At 40.9% G+C, this 12,865-nt stretch overlaps 1 protein-coding gene across 2 annotated transcripts in view; it reads right to left on the bottom strand.

Moving 5' to 3' along the window:
• Positions 1 to 12,865, bottom strand: part of CCDC92 (coiled-coil domain containing 92) — a 31,014-nt gene that overhangs the window by 16,891 nt on the left and 1,258 nt on the right. The window lies entirely within an intron of this gene.

Genomic DNA, 12,865 nt, shown 5'->3' with positions numbered 1-12,865 from the left:
CAGACACCGTTACAGGCCTGTTCTCACTTTGCACTGCAAGAATGATTTACTAGTTTCATGCTAACTGCCATCACCATCGCACTATCTCATTTTCTGTCTCCCTAGCATTTATCACTACCTACAATTTGGTCATTTATTTATCTTTCCTACATTACCAGAATGTAAACTCCATGGGAACAAGGGCCTTTCTCTCTGTTCCCTGCTATATCACTTAGCACCTAGAATAATGGATGCCTTCCTCTAGTAATCTGAGCTGGCCCTTTGGGAAAGGGTTCCCTATAGCTGGGAATTAGTGGTGCTCTCAGCCAATCTTTGGTCTGACACCCTCCCCTGTTAGGTCATGTATTTTGTATTGGTGAGGTGAGAGGATGTGGAAATATTTATCCAATTGGCATGGGAATAAGGCAAAGGCAAAGGAGGGAAGGATAGCCAGTTCATGCATGCCTTTGGGGAATCTCTCAAATAAAAAGACCCAAAAACTATCAGGCCACATAAAAATGAAATAAAGTTTAATTTCAGTGGGAGGGAAAGTGTGGGCATGTTCAAGATATTCTGAGTTTGTGACATACGGGATCTTGTTGGGGCAGTTTATTTACACGTGGAAAAGTTATTTCTGTTATGAGCCAACCATATCAATCCTTGGTGCTCACGCACCAGGATGTGGCTATGCCACGTGCAAATCAAGGGCTTAGTTCACGTTGGAGGAAATTCTCAGTGGAGTCAGAGACTCGGAAATGAGGAAACACACATGCCAAGCTCCGAAGAGGCTTTTCCTGGTCCTTGACGACATGAGAAAAACGTGGACAATGCAGCAAATTCTCTGTAAAGCTGACTCTATTCCATTCACAGGACAATTCTTTATTTCTACTGTCAGATTTCCCAATTCAAAAATGCACTGTTACAGGAGTTCTGAAAGCCTGGGAATCACTCGAATCACCAAGAGGTTATGGCGAGCAGCTGGACATCATCACTGGTTTTGTTTTTTATCTTTTGAAGTTGACAAGGCCTGTTAGAATAGGCCGAGCAACCCATCCTCCGTTTAAAACGTGTGCCTAGAGGTTAAATACCAAGCCAGCATATGCTCCTTGGTGCCCACTGTGTACTCAGTCTTATGCCTACAATTTACCGGGGTTGTGAGACTCAGCCTCTCAAGTACAAAGAAAACTAAGTATAATGAAATCCTCATGAGGTATATGCCAAGTACAGGGACCAGGGGAGGGGTAATGGGCATGAAGATTTGCCTGCCACAGTGCCTGAAGTGCTTTCTGATTACCTGCCTGTCTCCCACGCGAGGCTGTATAAATCCCTGGAGGCAGGGTCCCAGTCATTTGAGCATTCCCAGGACCGTCTGCGCTGCCAGGCATGTGGGGGAACCTGGTGAGCGCTGAGAGGGGAAGGACTGCCGGGGCAGAGATGGTTTTGTTTTGAAGAGGGACCGGGTTCACACAAGAGAGAGTGTTTCTGGTGAGGTAAACATGGAGTCTTAAGAGTAGCAATGAGGCCATGTTGAACGTGGAAAGAACATTCCGGGGAATGGTAGAAAATCAGGTTAGACAGAAAAGCCAGGGTTGGATTTCAGTTGCTTATTAAAAGACACTCAGAAAAATGGTGATGGAAGAAGAGAGAGAAAATGGGGGGAAAACTGAGGTTTTATCCAACAGAGACAAAACCTGGACTGAAGAGTGTTTAGTCTGGTGGGGTAGGATTATGGAAGGCAAGAGCCTTAACAGCACATCCCCCTGCTCTGGGGAAATGGGGTCACAGAGAACCACCTGCACAGAGTGCTTTCAATGCCTTGCACCAAGCTATGCCCTTTCTACTCACTCTAAGGAGTAGACACTATTATCCTCATTTTACACATTAACAAACAAGCTTCAACAGGTTCAATAACTTCCTTGAAGTCACAGCTAGCAAGTGGCAGGGCTGGGCTTCATCCCCAACTGGGCGACTTCAAGGCCACGCCCTTAGCCGCAGACTGTGCTGCCTGGCCCAGATAAAGGCGACAACCCATGAATGCTTCAAAGTGCATGCCCTGCAGAGGCAGAATCATTTGCCCCATGTTCCATTTGTTCAAAGTCCTCTCTTGCCCTTTTCTTTCCCCATATTTTAAGTTTTAAGCTTCTTGGGTCTATTCTTTTTTTGCTTGATGCTAACTAGAAGTCCAGTGCTTATTCTTGAGGATGCTGTTCATTAAAAATAAAAAATCTCAGAATAAGAGAAAATATTTCTTTCCTCCTACAGCTGCAGAAAAGCAGACACTCCTTTGTGTCTGGGTTAAGAAGCTAGTTCTGTTAAAGAACTACGGTCGTACTCTGCTCTCCTGTGTGGAAATGTATACTTTCGTTTCACCACCAAACAAGTATTTTAAGACATCTGGACTTTAGAGATTATTGCTAATTCACTCAAAATATAACCTTTGATATCTAAAAGTTTGCTTTTCTAATTGGTTGCCTTACTGATAACTTTTTGTTTTATTTAAAATATTTTATTTATTTGAGAGAGAGCGAGAGAGTGAGAGTGAGCATGAGCAGGGGGGAGGGGCAGAGGGTGAGGGAGAAGCAGACTCCCCACTGAGGAGGGAGCCTGATGTGGGGCTCAATCCCAGGACCCTGAGACCATGACCTGAGCTAAAGGCAGATGCTTAACCGACTGAGCCACCCAGGCACCCGATAATTTATTATTTTAATAATATAATTTAGAGTGACATTTCTTATGTGAAGATATAGAAACCTTTAAGGTTTCCTGGTTAGAGAGGAGCCTGGGATTTCTCTCTTCCTACAGAAGATTAAAATAAATTAGACCATGACAAATTCCTTATTCGGATGGAGTTTGTGTGTGTCCATCCAAATCAACCACCAGTGCCACACTCAGATGGATTTTTAAATAGAATGGGGAGTAGAAGAGGGTGCATCCTTGCTGAGGCAAGTATAACCCAGCAGAGAGTGGGAGGAGTGGTACCCATTTGGGTCTTGGGGAAGAGCTGGCCTGTTTCTGCAAACTGACTCTAACCAGCTCTCCACAAGCAGCTTTTTTGTCAGAGAATCTACACAGTCATTGTTCTTGTGGCTGACATACATATATATATGGGTGTGTACGTATATATATACACACATCTACACACATATACATATATATACACACATATATATTCCAAGATATGTATATATATAATACATATATTTCAAAAAATAACTGGAATTCATGTGTGAATGTTATTATTTGAGACAACTGTAAGCAGTCAGAATTAAAGGAAGAACGCAGGGAATTCCATCCTCTTGATTAACTCCATTTGGGAGTGTGACCCAGTGAGAGCAGTGGTTCTCGTCGGGCACTTGTGCCCCCAGGGTGGATATTTGGGGTTGTCACAATCAGGGAACGGGCATGTCTGGCATCTAGTGGGTAGAGGTCAGGCATGCTGCAAAACGGCCTACAATGCACAGGACAGCCTTCACAACAGAGAACGATGCAGCTCGAAATAGCAGTACTGTGGTTGAAAAGCCCTGGGCTCATCAATCTAATTGGAGGCAGGCCTTTTTTCTCTTTTGACTTGAGGTTTACTCCACTCTCCTTAGGTTTCCTGGATTGCCAGTAAACTGTGGTTGGATGGAGCTCTCAGGAGGGACAAGCTCCAGCCATGTGCGGCGTTCTCCCTGCAACAAGCTGCTGACCCTGGAGGAAAGGGCCTCTGTTTGAAAGGGCTTCTCCCCCACATATGAAGCTCCTGGCGAGGAGTGGGTGCAGGAAGGTGCTGCTATACCCGCCTCACCATGCTGGCCAGAAATATGTGCACTTCCTTTCTTTTGTTTGCAAGAAAAGGGCTGCATGTAAACTTCAATTTTCTTAAGACTATAATAATGTTCCTCCCTTTATTTGACAGTCTAAAATGTTGTCTTTTCCTACAAATGCATAAGTGACCTGAAACAGAGAGGATGAATGTGAGAGATTTCTGGAACCCCAAAGAGGGACTCCAGTACTATAATTATAAAAGTGGTATTTTAAGAGATGATAAATGGGTATATCAAAGTTGACCCAATATACACTTTCCATGGGAGTCCTTTGATCTAGAACAGTTAATGAATCTCCAGGAAATTTTGATGTTTAAAGGCTTTAACATTTTGAATGCAAAGGAATTCTTTTTAAGGAGACCACTAAATAGTATATATGAATCTTAAAAGGATTTTAAGGACTCCAAATAAATTTATAAAATAATGCCAAAACTCCTAATATATTATGTGTACTAGCACTTTAAGAAAAGCTTTCCAGGCTGGGAAAAATGAAAGAACAGGCTCCATGATCACCAGGGAAATGCTGTTTGTAAAAAGAGCTATAATTTAAACTTGGTTATTTGCACAAATGTATTGGGGAAACTAAAGAAATTAGTGTTGAGCTGGTAAATCTGAAAATGGTTTTCTACTTGGAAAAGGTCTCTTCCAAAGTAAAAGCAATTGGGTTATAAGAATCCCAGTTTAGAAATAAAATTTAAAGATACAGGTACAAATTGAAAAGCTATCTCTTTTGAAAAGCCTCTATATTAAGAACAAGAATGAAAGTATTTCAATATAACATGGAAGGCTGCATAACAGAATTAAATTATTCAAGGTGTCCTTAGTACTCTTGAGGCAAATCCTCTCACACACAGTTTTGTGAATTTGGGGATGTAAAGGAAGGTCCTATTTTTCTCAGTGGGGGCATATAAAGTATCACACTTTATTCTTTCCATAAAGCAAGCACCTCTCTCTGAGTACCTCTGAGCCAGGTACCAGGAAGGACACTGGAATACACCAATGAATAAAACAGATACAAATCCTGCTGTCATAGAGCCAACATGCTAGAGTGGGGAGGAACAGACAACCCTACATATACTAATTCATACAGAAAAGTAGGATTTTTGCACAAAGGCTAAATTGTACTTCATAAATCCCTTACACTTGCCTTACTGATAAGCTCATGGTTATCCACATCATAAGAGTCGGTAAATCTAAATGTGAGTGTGCAACTGGTAACTAAAATTTAAGAAACTAGTATAATTTATTTTTTTAAAATCTTAGACAATATTACTTATTATGCTAACTTATAAAGTTACTCCACTTCTGGGGCACCTGGGTGGTCCAGCCAGTTAAGCGTCTGCCTTTGGCTCAGATCATGATCCCAGGGTCCTGGAATTGAGCCCTACATTGGGTTCCTTGCTCAGCGGGAAGTCTGCTTCTCCCTCTGCCCCTCTCCCTGCTCCGACTTGTGCTCTCTGCTCTCTTCCTCAAATAAATAAAATCTTTAAAAAAAAAAATTACTCCACTTCCATTAGCTGAGTAATGTTTTAAAATACCATATTTCTCTGACAAATTCTTAGTCAACAATTGCATTATTCTTTAATGTAAATTGTCTATATTTTCTAAAATCTCTAATTCCTTTTGGACTAGAAGAGCACTGAGGTAATTAGTTAATAATCTATATTTACCTAAAGACATGTAAAGAAACAAATTCAAATGGGAAAAACCATATCTTATCTCCTCACAACCCCCGTGGGTCATCTGCTGGATACTTTTTTTTTTTAAGGTTTATTTTTTTATTTCTGAAGGGCGGAGGGGGGTGCACAGAGGGAGAGAATCTCAAGCAGATTCCTCACTGAGCACAGAGCTGGACGCACGGCCTGACCCACAACCCTGAGATGATGACCTGAGCCAAAACCAAGAGTTGGACACCCAACTGACTGAACTACCCAGGTGCCCTATTTTGAGCACTCTTCTTACAGCTCAAAGATGGTAAAATCAAGTGATGTTATTATGGACATCTGATATATCTGATAACATTTAAAATCCACAATTTTAAATCTCTATATATTATTTAGATAAACTGTTTGGAATGACTGTGTGTGAATCAGGTATATTAAAGTAAATCAATAAAAATTCGTGTATGATTGGGGAGAAAAGATTAACAGCTGCAGACAAGAAAATTAGTCTCTCATGCAAACTGTTCTCAGCAAAGGAGAATCTTTATCCACCTTTGCCTCTGCAGTCCGTCTACAAGACAAAATGTATTGTCCTCACTGGAATATGCAATCCCACTGGTCTTTCTCACTCTTTTTTTCTGACTCTCATTCTGACTATGGACAGTTGCAAAAACAGTGAGTCCTCTTCATTTGGGGAGGAACTCATTTCTTTTTTTTAAAAAAGATTTTATTTATTTATTTGACAGAGAAAGACAGCGAGAGAGGGAACATAAGCAGGGGGAGTAGGAGAGGGAGATGCAGGTTTCCCGCAGAGCAGGGAGCCTGATGCGGGGCTCGATCCCAGGACCCTGGGATCATGACCTGAGCCGAAGGCAGATGCTTAACGACTGAGCCAACCCAGGTGCCCCAAGGAACTCATTTCTAATGGTGCTCATGTTACCCTATATTGGGGGCTGTTTTAGAACTATTTTTCTTTTGGTGAATAATGTGGTCACCGCTATCTATCAGCACTCATTATTTTCAGACAAACCAGTTCCTTCTGGAAGCTCTTCCCTATGCTGTCTCTGTCCCAGACCAGGCCCCTGCAGTAAAGGGCCTCTGGAGTCTGGCAGGGAGTCCTTGCAACCAGACCATGCCCCAGACAGCTCCTTGGTAGCTCCAAAGGACTTAGTTTCCTCTTCTTGCTCCACAGCCTGGTACACACATGGAAGAGGATGCTAGGGATAATTAGGCATGAACTGTATGCTCCAAATTTTCCACTGGAGCTCAACAGTATTATATGAGCTGTCCTATTTGTCAGGCTCACATTGTGGGTGTCGAGGGAGTGGGAGAGAAGAACCATAAAGACAAAGAGAGTGGCTTATCTATCCCTTTGGGGGGGTGGCATTTGTAAACACATATTCAAATCAGCTTTATTCAAATGAGGAAAATGGTTTTAATGTGAACGTCTTAGCAATTTCAACAGATGTAGAAGCTACCCACATACAAAAGCTGTCATAATGACTGTCAAAAGGACTTCTGAAATATTCTATGTCCAGATTTGGCACATTAAGTGTGTCTGTCTATAACAGGAAACCACAATTCACAGGTCAGATTGTAAATAGAGCTCTAATGCCCTACACACTCACCAAGGCCTTCACTGTATCACACAGAATCAGAAGAGGTGGTGAAGTATCAAGATGAAATTGAGGGGCGTCTGGGTGGCTCAGTCGTTAAGCGTCTGCCTTCGGCTCAGGTCATGATCCCAGGGTCCTGGGATCGAGCCCTACATCGGGCTCCCTGCTCCGCGGGGAGCCTGCTTCTCCCTCTCCCACTCCCCCTGCTTGTGTTCCCTCTCCTCGCTGTGTCTCTCTCTCTCAAGTAAATAAAAATCTTAAAAAAAAAAAAAGATGAAATTGAGAGAAATAATCTAGCAGGATTTTACAGAAATTGGACTGAAGTGGCTAGATAGATGTCCTACCTATGGGTTATGAACACAAGAGTTTTAACAAACAAAAATCTGGGACCTTCACCTAAAAAACTGAGTAGGCTCCCAAGACTTCTGACTATGCTCCAGTGGCATAATGTTAGTGTTCTGGATGAAGCTGGGTTCTCCAGTGGGAATTGTTGACAAGGGGTGTCCATGGGCTTCAAGTGCAGGTGCAGGAAGCCTGGGTGACCGGGTTCACATCAGGGTTCATCAATCCAGAGTATCACTTCAACTTTCCCGTAGGGACTTGCAGTTCTGCGGGGTTACTGGTCCTAATGTGCCAGGAACTCATGGCAGCTCTGGTAGGAAGACACTGGCTCAGCCGTTTTAACAACTTCTCACTGCAATCAGTGTTCCTCCAAGGCCCAGTGACGGGTAATCTGCTTCCTGTCTGAGCTTCCGACATGGGATGATAACGTGCACATGAAGGTCTTGGTGGTGTCCCAAATTTCCTTTGAAAGGCACTCTACAGCCTGCTGGTGGGTAGAATTCAGTGTAGTGTTATAGAATGAGCCAATGATCGGTCCAAATTGCTCCGGGTTCCATCCTACAACCATGGATGAGACCGGAGAACACCTCCAACAAAGAGCACTCAACCGACCTGTCTCCAAAAAGGCCTCACCTCTGGCTTTACTTGTTCCAACTTAGACTTTTATTTTGTCTCCTCCTTAAAAAAAACCAAAAACCAAAACAAACAAACAAAAAAACCCATCAGCCTTTGCCCTCAACAAGATTTGGCTTTGCTCATCTCTGAACCAGGTCCTAATACCACAGCTTCACTATACTGATAAACCTCTGTCAAAAACTGACTTGACCACTTTCTTGATGGGAATGAATTCTTCACTTGAAACCCATCACAGGGGCTGAGGAGGATTACATATCCTTTCTCCCTATCAAACAAGACTGTGTTCCCCTCTCCCCTGGGGCAGTGCAATAGGGCAGGTCAGTGAGCAAGTACCTCACTGGCTAAACTTTCTGGTCTGGACACCAGGACTGAACCAAAACATAAAGATGATTCATTGCTGAAGACAAAGACTGATCCCTCCTTGAATAGACCATACCAATAACTCCTGTTATATATTTGTCTATGGGAACATAAAAGTGAACAACCAACCAACCTTTCTCCATCTTTCTTACCAATGTGCAAACAAATATTTCTAAAAACTGAATCTGGGGGCGCCTGGGTGGCTTAGTTGTTTAAGCCTCCAACTCTTGGTTTTGGCTCAGGTCATGATCTCATGGGTTGTGGGATCAAGCCCTGAGTTGAGCTCCACGCTCAGTGGAGAGTCTGCTTGAAGATTCTCTTCTTCTGCCCTTCCCCCTACTCATGCTCATACTCACTCTCTCAAATGAATAAATCTTAAAACAAAACAAAACTGGATCTGCTCCCACATACCACAAGCCACTGGAGGAGAAATAACACCAGTGCCTTTCACTTGGGTTGACAGGTGTGACAGTGGAGGAAAGGGGTTAAGAGAGTCTTCACTGTTCGGGGTATGACATGAGCCTAACCACCTACACTTGTTCATCCTGAGAACACTAGGTAAGAAGCCAAGAGAAAAATATGGCAATCCTGGATTATTTTCTACACAGTGATGGACTGTAACTTGGGGAACCAGTATTTTTACGAATACTCTCCAACATAACAGATAGCCCTTTCAGAGTATAATGCCATGCACTGCTAGGTAAAATGTGCAACTTCAAGAAAAACAGAATTGTAATAATACAGAAAATTATAATTTGTATGTAGCAGTGATGCTTAAGCAATTTTATGTAAGAAATTGGGCTTAAAAGCATGCCTCATAAACCCCCTTACCTATAGTAAATAAAATGGGCATACGGTGCATTTAGAAATAGGTTGGGAAGGAAATCTGATGAGCAAAAGTAGTGGATCTTATGCAGGTCTAAATTTCACATCTTAAGTGTCACCAAGGAGGCAACAAAGAAAGAAACTGTAGCAGCAGAGTACTATATGCCTCAAATTCCATTTGTTAAAAGTGCTCTTCTGTTTTTTTTTTCCCTCTCCTTTACTGTCAGCTTCAAGCATTTCAGTCTTGCTCTTTTGTTTGGTGCTAACCAAAGGAATTCCACTGCCCAGTGTTGAGAATTTGGCTAGTAGAAAGAATCTGGATAAAAGGAGAAAACACATTCCCTCTTCCTTTATAGCTACAGAGAAGCAGACATTCCTTGCTTCATAAAGTTATTTCTGATAAAATGGTAAACTGGGGATAATCACAAAGATGTATAACTTATTCTGCTCTCCAGTGTGGAAACCTGCATAAAATACACAAACACCTGTTTTTTAATTAACAAAGAGGTTTTTAGACAGCTGTGTGACAGCCTCAGAAACTCTGGTGAGGAGCTCTAAAAGGCAACCTTTGACCTCTAAAAAGGCTGCTTTCTAACTGGGTACCTTACTTGATAATTTGTTGACCTGGTCATAATATTTAAAGTAGCCTCTCCGATTTTTTTTTTTTTTTAAGGCTTTATTTTTTGGCTGGCCAGAAGAACTTGGTATTCTTCTCTTTTCCCTTCATGAATAAAGTATAAATAAATGATGTATTCCGTGTTTAAAGTTTGGGTCTTTGTCTTATTTAAACGATCATACCCAAATTCAGTTGGTGGATAAACCGGCACAAAAAGCATGAGACAAACTCATCTGCTAAAGAACAGAAGAGAGGGGGTGCCTGAGCGGGCGTCTGGGTGGATCAGTCATTAAGCGTCTGCCTTTGGCTCAGGTCATGATCCCAGGGTCCTGGGATCGAGCCCCACATCGGGCTCTCTGCTCTGCGGGAAGCCTGCTTCTCCTTCTCCCACTCCCCTTGCTTGTGTGACTCTCTCTGTCAAATAAATATTTTTTTAAAAAAATAAAGAACAAGGGAGAACTAAAAGGGTTTCTGGAAGATTAAGCACACATATACATTAATTCAGGATGGTTTTTCCTCTAACTTCTTCCTCAATTGGAGGGATCAGACGCCATTTTAACTCAATTGGCCCGTTACCATTATGCTCCACTTAATCCTTGTGCAGAGGAAGTTCGTTTGGGTACTCTGGTATTCACAAGAAGCTCTGCTCTGCTCCTTGGCCACAGACAGAGTCCTAACACCACCAACCCATTTAAAACATGTATCGTGACGTACAGTCAAGAGCCGCCTAATCTTTCTTATTATGGATAGATCATCATCGCTATTGTTGATAAATTATCATTCCCAGGATTGGCTTAGCACAAATAGGACAAATCTTCTACTTCAGACACAAAGCTCCAATTCACCCAATCTTTTCAGCACATTGTAACTGTATTTCTCTCAGCTGTGTTTTACCTTCAGCTGCCAACATATATTTAAAAACAACACAGACAAACTGGAAGAATGTCCAATGCAACTTACTGTAGGTGGATATGACTGGATTTTTTTTTTTTTTTTGCTGTGAAATTTGAGTCATGTTTGAGTAATGAAATAAACAGAAACTAAAATGCAGAGCAAGCACAAGAATCAGCCCTTAATCAGTATCTTTTAAAAAATAATTTAAGAAAATCTATTCACCTTCACAACCTGCTGACTTTGAAAACAATGACTGACATCATCCCATTTTTAAAAAGAGCTTTAAAAAAAAAAAACCTCTTCTGCTTGCCTTCATAGAAATGGGTAATTTTCCTCTTAATTGTTTATCGTAGAAAATAAAAGCCAAAGAGAGAAATATAAATCACGTATAATTAAAAAAAGTCTTTTAAAAGTGTTTTGAATGTGAGAGTGCTTTATTACCTGTAAAACCCCATACAAGAGCAAAGTAGGATTAAAATCACCCCTGATACCAGGCTGGCCTCTACCCTGGTACAAATATCTTCCAAGGGTTCAGCCACATTCTGGGGAGTCCTTATGCCCACAGCTGTAGCTATGAAGCCAGCATTTAAAAAAAAAAAAAAAAAAAAGCCACAAAGCCCTTCAATCCACTGCCACTGGAATCCCTAGACACCGCATCTCAGAAGGCCTCTCACACACCCCGTGTGCTATCTCCTAGTAGATTGCTGCCCTGTTGGGGAATGGGCTTATCTGGAAACTCTGTGGGGAAGGAGCAGCCCCTTCTTTCCACTGCTGGAGGTTGTAATCGTAAGAAACTTTTGCTTTTATGTCAAAGTGAAATCTGTCTTCTTATAAATACTACTTGGCCTCTTCTGTACTTGGGAATTACCCTAAATACATACATTCCCTTTGCTACATGACAAACCTTAAATATCTGAAGACAATTAGAACACGTTCACTTCCCTGCCCAAACCTTTCTGCAGGTTTAAATTTCAAAGCTGGAGAAGTGAAAATTGGTGTCATTAAGCTAGCACCTACTTAACTAGCCTGGAATGTCAATCTGAGTCAAACGTGAAGCATAGAGAGGAACCTAGTCGCTGACCTTTAAAGATATCCAATCTAGTAGATGTAATTAATCTTAGTTAATAACATGTGTGCCCACTATGTATCAGGAACTTTTTATGGCTGACCTTGTTCAAGATAGAAGAAAAAGCCCCATGTCTTTTCTTGTTAGAAATATGAGAAAATGCTTTATAAGTATTTCTTAAAAGCATCAATGTTAACGTCAGTATTGTTGCAAATGCTCTCCGCCAATTAAGTAATGACATTAAAATGAATTTATCCAATGAATCACAGATGAAAGAGTTAAGAACCCAAGTGATCTTCCATGAAAGCAAAAGGATTCACTTAAAAAAAAAGAATATTTTCCAAGAAACCTGTTAGATTGATGTGTTTACATGTACCACAATAAAAATCTGATACACACAAGTAATTGTTTTGTATTTTGGATTTTAAATACACCTAACCTAAATTTACTGAGTAATTATAAGATGATGCAGAGAAACAATAAAAACTATTTTAAGGTTTTTCAATAGTATGTACATGTAAATACACATACACATATATATACATGCGTATATGTAAACACATATATATACATATATATCACAAGCCTTAAAACCTTTTCCCAAAAACATTTCACATAAGATAAACATTTAGCCAAAACAAATGCATATATTTAAAACATCTTTGGGGATAAAAATCACTTTAAATGTCAGTATCTTTTTCCTTACAATTCAATGGGAAGAAAATGCAGGCAAATTGACGGTGCAAAAAAAAAAAATCACTTAATAAAACAATAACAATGCTCTTTGTATAAATCTCAAACTTAAAAATCTTATTTAAAAAGACCCAGCAATTCTAGCTTTAACACTCCTACAGGTAGGTTTCTGAAAATGCGTAATGTATTAAAGCACTACAGCCTCGGAGCTTGTATTTTGTAATAAGACCTATTACCGCAACCTAAATTTCGGAGCACGACTGTATTTCCTCTTAGGTGACCTCATTTTCAATTATTGGAATAGATCATACTGCTAAATACCAAAGCTTGAATTTAAACAATACAGGTCAGCACGAAAACGTAAGTTAGAT

The sequence above is a fragment of the Mirounga angustirostris genome, unplaced genomic scaffold (genome assembly GCF_029215605.1).
Source record: "Mirounga angustirostris isolate CCGP_5_RB_7025 unplaced genomic scaffold, mMirAng1.0.hap1 SCAF_14, whole genome shotgun sequence".
NCBI classification, from domain to species: Eukaryota; Metazoa; Chordata; class Mammalia; order Carnivora; family Phocidae; genus Mirounga; species Mirounga angustirostris.
Note: the sequence above shows the minus strand (reverse complement) of the source record. Positions and strands in the feature narration are given on the sequence as shown.